An 8,581-nucleotide genomic window follows, 5' to 3' on the forward strand; every position below is an offset into this window, starting at 1 on the left:
GTCCTCTATTGAGCCTTGGGTTTCCGTCAGTTCTGATCTTTACTGCTTGTAGTCTAAACTAATAAATGCTTGCCCTTGAATAACTTATTTGAAGGGTAATCATCTGAATGACATGAAGGCAAATACAGACAATATTAAATATTCATTTAATATTTAATGTTACTTTCCTGCATACACTTTAAAGTGAACACTTAGCATATTGCCTATACTGGCACTTGAAATAAAGTGGCAGCTTCAGTAATAACAAATGCAACAAAAATATTCATTTTAGTGGAGATCCCAGTGAATTTGGAACATTGCAAGTAGTATTTCCAAAATGACCCAAATCCAAACACTGAAAACATCTCAATATTACTTTTCATTCAAATATTTGTCATAGCAAGACACTTCTAAATAAATGCTGCCATTTATATCTCCTCAAAGTTAAATGTCAAATGTCACCTTTCGTGATCCACAAACTACTACTAGACTAAGCCAGAAGAATAAAATCAAATGGCATTATTTACATTATATATTTTAAGTCTAAGGTAGTAGAGGTTAGGGGCCTCTGTTGCCTGAGGAGCCTGCCTCCTATTTAAAAACCTTTGTGTGACCTCTCAGGCCTGACCACAAGCAATTACAAAGGCTTTACCTAGCAGGCTTCATGAAAAAGGCTGCCCTCTGCACCTCACGTGGACAGGGTGCACAGCCAGTGCACGGAGGAGGTCTCTCCGGGGGGGTGCAGTCAAGGACTCAGGTTCCGCAGGCAGGTTATGCTCCTTGTGCATTTACCTTCCTAGCCCAGGTGTCTTCTTTCCTAGGTTTCTGAGTCCTTGGTCAGTTTCTCTTCAGGTGTCTCTACTAAGGCTTCCTTATGGTTTGCAGGTGGGGCTTAAAGACACTTTCCCCACCCTGACTCAGCACCTAGCACTTTTCCGCTACTACTGCTCTCCCAGATCCTAGAGTCCATAACATTCCAAACCTTCTGTTGGGAGCTCCCTCAACTGTGAGAGGACTCCACATCTGTATTAATTCACATGACCTCCCATAGGTGTTCTGTTCCATGGTGGAAAATGGAGCAAAGTGAGCCTGTGTTTTCTCTGGTTTTAGCCTCTTGCTTATACCATAGCCATAAGTGATTAAAATCTTAAGGCTTTCTTTTTTGACTTCTTGCTTTATTCGGCTATCCTGACGTGACGGATCAGCAATCTCATTCTCTCCCAGCTTAGCTGAATTCCTAACACTAGTTTCTACCCAGGACAAAGAAGGATCTGGATGAAATGTTTCTTCACCATTAATTAGGTATTAGTAAATTCCCACAATTTTAGGGGGGCACGTTTCGAAACCCACAATACTTGAAGAGTGTGACTACCCAGGTGAAATATCGGTCTTCTCCAACCTCCACTAGATGACCTCATTTTTCTTTTTTATTAATTCCACTACCACATTCTGAGAATCCGTGCTTTCCCTTAGCACACACAAGTCATGAAGTGTCTCACGATACATGATAATTTGCATCTCACAAGCCTAACCTCTTCTTTGTATGTTTCAAATCTAACCAGAACTTTGTTCTTCATTCTGAGTGCTTCTCCCACTACACACCTGTTGCTTTTGCAGATTGATTTTAATGAGCTACGTAGGAGAGTCTGCTGGATAGTCTTATTTCAGGAGGCTTTCTGCAATGCTTACACCGATTGCTGCAGGCAGATACTTATTCTTCATCTTCGTAAAATTGAATCTGTACCTTCCTGGGTAAGATGCCAGCATGACTTATGCATAATAACTATTCCTGATTGGCAAAAAGCTGTTGGATGTATTGCAGCTCAGAAAATGATACTCCAAAGTATGGCACTTTGGAATGTTGGACACTTTACTAAAGAAAAGTAAAAGGCCTGGAAGCAGTCTCGGAACCATAGACTTTCTGATCTGTTTCCACCCACAAGCACAGGGTGAAACTTTCTCTCTGATGTTCTCTTATCTGAAGTTTCTCCAGAAGGAATTCATATGCCTTCCATCTCCTCCCTAAAATATATTAACCAGTGAAAATTCGACTCATATTGTAGGAAGGCTGAGAAATGTCATCAAACATAGACTGACTTTGTCACAAGCCATTGTCTGTTCTTCAGTCCCATTCAATTTCCAAAGAGGAACATTTATAAACTATTATCTGTTCCCTGGGCCCATTTGATGGTCCTAAAAATTATGTGCTACCCCTCAAACTTGCCTACTTTTCCCCTTCTCCCTCTTCACTATGAAGAAGAGTATATAAGCTTCTGTACCTCACTCGGTCATTGAGTAATCACCCTCCTGTGACTTTCTTGTACTTATACTGAACATTCCTTTTTCTTCTGTTAATCTATCAGGTTTTTTGTTTTGTTTAGTTTTGTTTTTAGCGATGTCAAACATTTGAGGGTTAGGGAAAATTCCCTTTAACCTTACATATGTTAAGAAATACATTTCCAGGAGTCTCAATCCATAAATATGAAGACTATTCTACACCAATGGTTATCAGAAATTACATAAAAATCAAAAATAAAATATTGAAATACTAGTGGTGATAGTGGTATTAAAAGCTGATATTTGACTAAGATTACTGAATATCAACAGGAAATTTTCTCTAATATTTATAAAGCACAACAGATTCACAATGGATCTTTCGGTGAAAGCACTCTTCAGACTGTAGAAAAGAACATACTTGCTTAAGCAGAGCTTTCCCAGAAGAAGAGATTGCAGAGAAAGGGCCTTCAAATGTCCTGGCCTCTGGGGCATACCTGTGATTGTTTTCCTTTATCTCTGAGAATACATATGTAAGGGGCATCACCATCCAGGTTTGATCCTTTTTTCCTTGAGGTGAAGGAGCCCAGCAATAGATCTAGTATAGTGTCAGCTGTTTGAGAAAGTAACAAGGTTTCATTTCTTGTTGTTAGTATTATTACACTCCACCCAGGAGCATTTATTGCCTCAAGGAGAAGTATACATTAGCATAGAAGAAACAGGACATAATAATGTATAAAGAAATGTTTTCACATGAATAGCAGAAAAATAAAATTCAGAGCACTTATTATTAAGAGTCTGCCTTTTATCGAGTAAAGGATTTTTTAAATTACTGAAACTTGACTCTGTTTTGAGAAAATTTTAAAGAAGTTACAGTTTTGAGTGAGCAAAATTGGGGATGAATAAAGAGCAGTTTCCTTAATCTCAAGAAAGGTTGTGATAATTGAAGATCTTCTTTAGGATTCTGAATGCAGGGAGAGTTAGGATTGGGAGAGAAGAGCTGGAGAATTTAGAAAATCTTGGAGAGTTATAACACTACCCAATGTGTGTTTTTTGTAGTTGAAAGCCTGGTTGAAAGTTTAATAAAGAAAATTATTAAAAGATGATCTGACAGCAAAATTATCTGTTACCGGGTCCAACTCAGTCATAGAAACCCTACCCAGACTGTGCTGAAGGAATTAAGAAACAGAGATAGAACAGCCTTCCAAGCTGAGAGGCTCAGAGGCCTAAGAGCCTTCTGAGCTGAGGGCCTCAAGCACCTCTGACCCACGTATTTATTCTCCTTGAACAGGTGAGTATTATTAACAAGCAGGTGTTCTGTGTTTTCTCATAGAACCAAGATGAACTAGGCAGGCAGCTGGTGCCTGCTTACCACTGATAAAGTATTCTTCAGGAGGGAGCCATAGGGCAGGGTCACAAATCCTGTGTTTAAAGAATGAGTTTAACTGGTGTATGATATGCATATACTGTTTTCTACTTTAGAACACCCTAAGCAGTTTTCCACTTGAGGGGCCAGCTCGGTTTACCTTGCTGTAGTTCTCAGCAAACAACATACTCCAGCACACACGTTAGGAAACTTGTCCCAGCAATCTGTCATGAGTATAAACTGTGCCACCTCACAAAGTGAAGTCTGACTTCACTTACAGCAACACAGAGCAAGTTCCCAAAAATACACTCATGCTGTGACTGTATATTTATTTCTGTTTGAATAAATTTGTCTATAAAAATATATTTAGATATAAATATACTTATTTATATTGAATACATAATTGTATATTACATTATAATTATATACTATATTATATAAACATATAATCAGTTGTGTTTATCTAGTTATAGACATTTATATATGTTTAAACTCCTGGTTGATATTGTGCTTTCATTTTGGATAGCAGAAACAAGGGGCAACTCAGCAAAACTTGGGTCCAATGCCCAGAGGACATATTCTGTATAAGCTTTCCGAGGACAAATACACGTATTAGTCTCCTATTGCTTATGTAACAAATTACCTCAAACTTAGTGCCTTAAAACAACATAAATTTATTATTTTATATTTCTGGAGTTTAGAAGCTCTAAAGTCCAGGTGTCATCAGGGCAGCCGCATTCCTTCTGAGGGTTCTGAGGGAGAATGTTTTCCTTACTTTTTCCAGATGCTAGAGGCTATTTACATTTCTTGGTTCATGACCCTGTCCTTCATGTTCGAGGCCAGCAGCTCAGCATCTTTAAATCCTTCTTTTACTGCCTGACCTCTGCTTCCATTGTCTCATCTTATCTGAATCTGAACTTTCTGCCTCCCTCTTATAAGAACTTCTGCAACTCTATTGAGCTCACTCACAAAATCCAGGATAATCTTCCAATATTGAGATTTTAAAAATCTGCAAAATATTTTTTCCAATGTAAAGTAAAATATTCACGGGTTCTGGAATTAGATCATGGACATCTTTTGGGGACTGTTATTCTGTACACCACTTTATGATTTCAGGTGTATTGTGTAAACCTCTTTAAATCAGATTCGTGGCTAGAAATCATCATTTGACAACAAAGTTTTACTGTCAGAATGTGAGATTTTTAGAGCCCCAATTAATTTATTATCCAATTCCTATAGCAGTTTCTGGTCTCATCCTCAGCAAGACAGGAAAAGGAAATTAGTTAATTTGCTAAGGTTGGTAATTATTAGGCAACTACTTTCTTTCATTATAGACAAAAGGATTATTGTCAATAGATTTAATAAATGTGGGGAAGCCTTTCATGTACATAGCTATTTTAGGACAACATTATGCCACTGATACACTATAATCATTTGTTATTCATCTCATTTGAAAGCAAAAATGGAAAAGGAAAAGCAATTTCCAAACTTCGTTAAGTTCATAGTTTCTCTAAAATAAAATCGTAATTAATAAGTTACATGCTTTTCACATAAAAATGTTACTTTAAAATATGTGTCACAGATATTTTCATGAAAACTCATTAGATAGAAGAATGTATTTATTTATTTAGAGACAGAGTGTCACTCTGTCCCAGGCAGGAGTGCAGTGGTGCAATCTCAGTTCACTGCAGCCTCTCCCTCCCAGGTTCAAGTGATTCTCCTGCCCCAGCCTCCGGAGTAGCTGGGATTACAGGCATGCACAACCACAAAGAACTAACTTTTGAAATTTTTTCTTTTTTTTAGTAGAGACAGTTTTTCATCATGTTGGCCAGGCTGGTCTTGAACTCCTGACCTTAGGTGATCTGCTCACCTCAGCTTCCCAAAGTGCTGAGATTACTGGTGTGAGCCACTGCACCTGCCAGAAGAGTTTATTTTTATAAACTTGTGAGATCTTTTGATAACCCAACTTTTTTCAAGAAGGATTAAAGTAGACTGTATGTTTGAGTTAGCGTCATTTTTAACTTTCATAAGTGTACAGGTTTAATAAATTATGTGACCACCTTAGGATAATTCTTCCTACATTGAAACAAAAATAGAAGATAGTTTGTTGTCTGCCTTCTCCATAATCAATATATGTTGAAGATACAAGCGGAAAAAATATGCAAATACCTAGAAGTAAAAAGGGATATCTTGGAACAACAGATGTTGTTAAGGATGCTTAGAGGCTGAGGGCAAATGGGATCAGATACAGGATTAGAACAGTAGTCGGGGCCCTTGCTGAAAGCTGGGAGAGGGCCCAGAAAGAGGAGCAGCAGCCAACAGTGTCAAGCAGTTTCTCAACTGGAAACATTATTGAAGGAAACAACTACCAGACCTCCAAGAAACAGCAGAGCCCAAAGAAACTGAAACAAATGACACTATATCCAAGGAAACAGATGACAGAGCAGCCAGAACTAGTGAAACCAAATAAAACTAATAATTTCAGAAAAGTGAGAGAAGGTATTTAATCAAAGGAACATCAGTAGAAAGAGTTAGAAAAAGATGTATAAACGAACACCTAGAGATGGTGAAGGTGAACATAAAAAATACAGTCTTAAACAAAACAGTCCATTTCTGGGCTAAACAGTAAAAAGTCCAAATTTTGATTTAGGAATTTGCTTTTATTACATCAGAAAAGGATAGTGAGATAACAAGCATAATATAAAAACTTGAAAAAAAAGGATAAATAAATGGAATTTGAAGAGAGAAAAGATAGACTGTAATTGTAATTATTGTAACTGATGGAAAAACACTACTGCTTTAAAAATATTGATCTTGTATTCAGATGCCCTATTAAGCTTTTAAGAATTAATTCTTACTTAAATTTATCCATTTATTCTTTTGGTTGCCCTATATAGACAAAATGGTATCTGAAAATAAAATAAAACTTCGTCTTTAATTATTTTACCTATACTTTCACATGAATATAAAGATGTTCACAATTCATAACAGCAAAAATATTGGAAACAGCCTTAATTTCATCAGTGAAGGAAGAATTCAATTACATTATGGTGAAATGCTATATAGCAATTAGAAATAGTGATCTGACTTATAAGTATCAAAATAAATGAATTGTTTAATGTTGAGACAAAAATTGACAAAGAAAACTGTGGAGAGATACATTTCAATGTGACATCTCAGCGTGAACATTAGATATTGTTGTTCATGGTACATTGATTGACTTTACACATATAAGAAACAGCAAAAAAACAGATTAGCAACATGAACCTTAAATATATTAAAATGGATATCAGAAGAGGAAAATAGAACTGGGAATGGGGTATAAAAAGTTTAAAAATAAAAAGTAAAGAGTGGGTATCTCCTGGACCAGTGAAGAAACGATGTCACCATCCTAAAGAGTATTAATCAAAACAATGTTATTCTTTCCATCTAGTCTGGTGGATCAAGATAAAAACAAACCAAATTCAAAGCTACATTTTCTTAAATAAAATTAATACATAAATAAATGAGTGGAATTTCAAAAAAGAAAAAAGTAAAACCCATTTTTAGTCATAATTACTTTCTTTCCTGGCAGACACTGAGAAAGAAGAAAAGATACGTGATTTTTCTAACTTGTTATTCAAAAAGTAGTTGCAATGGACCCTTCTTCACCTAAGCTCTACAAAATGCATTTGCATGTGGGGGGGGTGATATTGTGGGGATAAGAGGACAATTTCTTATTAATACCTCCAAAGCGTGAAGAAATATAATTCAAAATGCTGGTTGTTATAGTGCCCTGTGATAACAATCAAAGTCTTGATTATGAAGGATAGTTAAGGATAGCCAATAAGTGAGCATGAAAAGTACCAACCTTTTTCATTGCACCTTACTGAGGACTAATCTGTATGCACCACTCAAAAAGAATAATAAAGAAATAATATTTACTCCAAGTGGTGCAGGGGAGCATAGGGCTCTGCCCCGTGATGTACAGTCCCTTTCCACAAAGTTGGAGATGAAGCTGGGCCTCGTGTCTGTGCCTGCATATACCTACAGCTTCCCAGAGTCCTGTGGACAATGACTGAGGAGACAAACCATTCAGGAGACATGTCTAGGGTACCAGATTTTAAGCTGAAGTAGGATTTCAGGCGTTTGATCATTATTTCTTTTCCTTTAGGAAAGAAGAGGATCTGCACTTGACCTTGGGCATTGACATTTAATTTTTGGGTCTTTCATATAGAAGGGAGTGTAGGTAAACTGATATTTTTTAAAAGGGAGGGTTTCACAATCTTTGGCAGACTGGGAGGAAAACATTGGGGTCCATTTCATACCTCTTGTAAAAGTTGCCCCTAAACAGAAGTTTGTTTTGTATTAAAGACTTTGAAATTTGACAAAAAAAAAAAAAAGAAATAACATTTACTAATTTAGATGAAAAATGCACCCAAATCTCATGGAATTATTGAAACTAACAGAAGTAAATGGCGTGGTAGGGTGACTTATCTCTAAATAACTAGAGTAAGATTTATTTCCCATAATTGGAAGAAATGGCCTCTAAATGTGAAAACAAACTTTATTTCAGGCCTAACATATATGACATTTACAGTAAGAATTTCTTCACATTTGTACTTTTAACCCTGTTTCTTTCTGGTTATAAGAGTGGGGGAGAAGTATTACTAGGTCTAAAAAAGGCTGGCCATACTGCTTATGTTCAGTATGTGAACTACAAATGTTCTACAGCCTGTAGAGTTGTTTGCTCCCAATTTAACTTCTGTCAGTTCAAACAGGGTTTTCATTTATTGGCTGGTATGATGATTTCTGAGGATTTGGATGCCAGCATTGATTAAATCGCTGCCAAACCTTTACTACCTCACAATCTGGACTGGGACAATTTTTTCCCTAAGGGTTGCTTTTCTGTATCAGTTACTGAATGCAGGGGAAAGAAACAAAACAAAACTGGTGTTGTTGGTCAATAGATAGAATCAAATA

The 8,581-nt window shown here is 36.7% G+C and overlaps 1 non-coding gene across 1 annotated transcript; it reads left to right on the forward strand.

Annotated features, from left to right (window-relative positions):
• Positions 1-7,494: 7,494 nt before the first annotated feature.
• On the forward strand, positions 7,495-7,706 carry LOC118154968 (small nucleolar RNA SNORA73 family). The gene has a single exon (XR_004745210.1). It is a non-coding gene; the product is annotated as a small nucleolar RNA SNORA73 family (small nucleolar RNA).
• Positions 7,707-8,581: the final 875 nt, after the last annotated feature.

Source organism: Callithrix jacchus, chromosome 6, assembly GCF_049354715.1.
Source record: "Callithrix jacchus isolate 240 chromosome 6, calJac240_pri, whole genome shotgun sequence".
In the NCBI taxonomy this organism is placed as follows: Eukaryota; Metazoa; Chordata; class Mammalia; order Primates; family Cebidae; genus Callithrix; species Callithrix jacchus.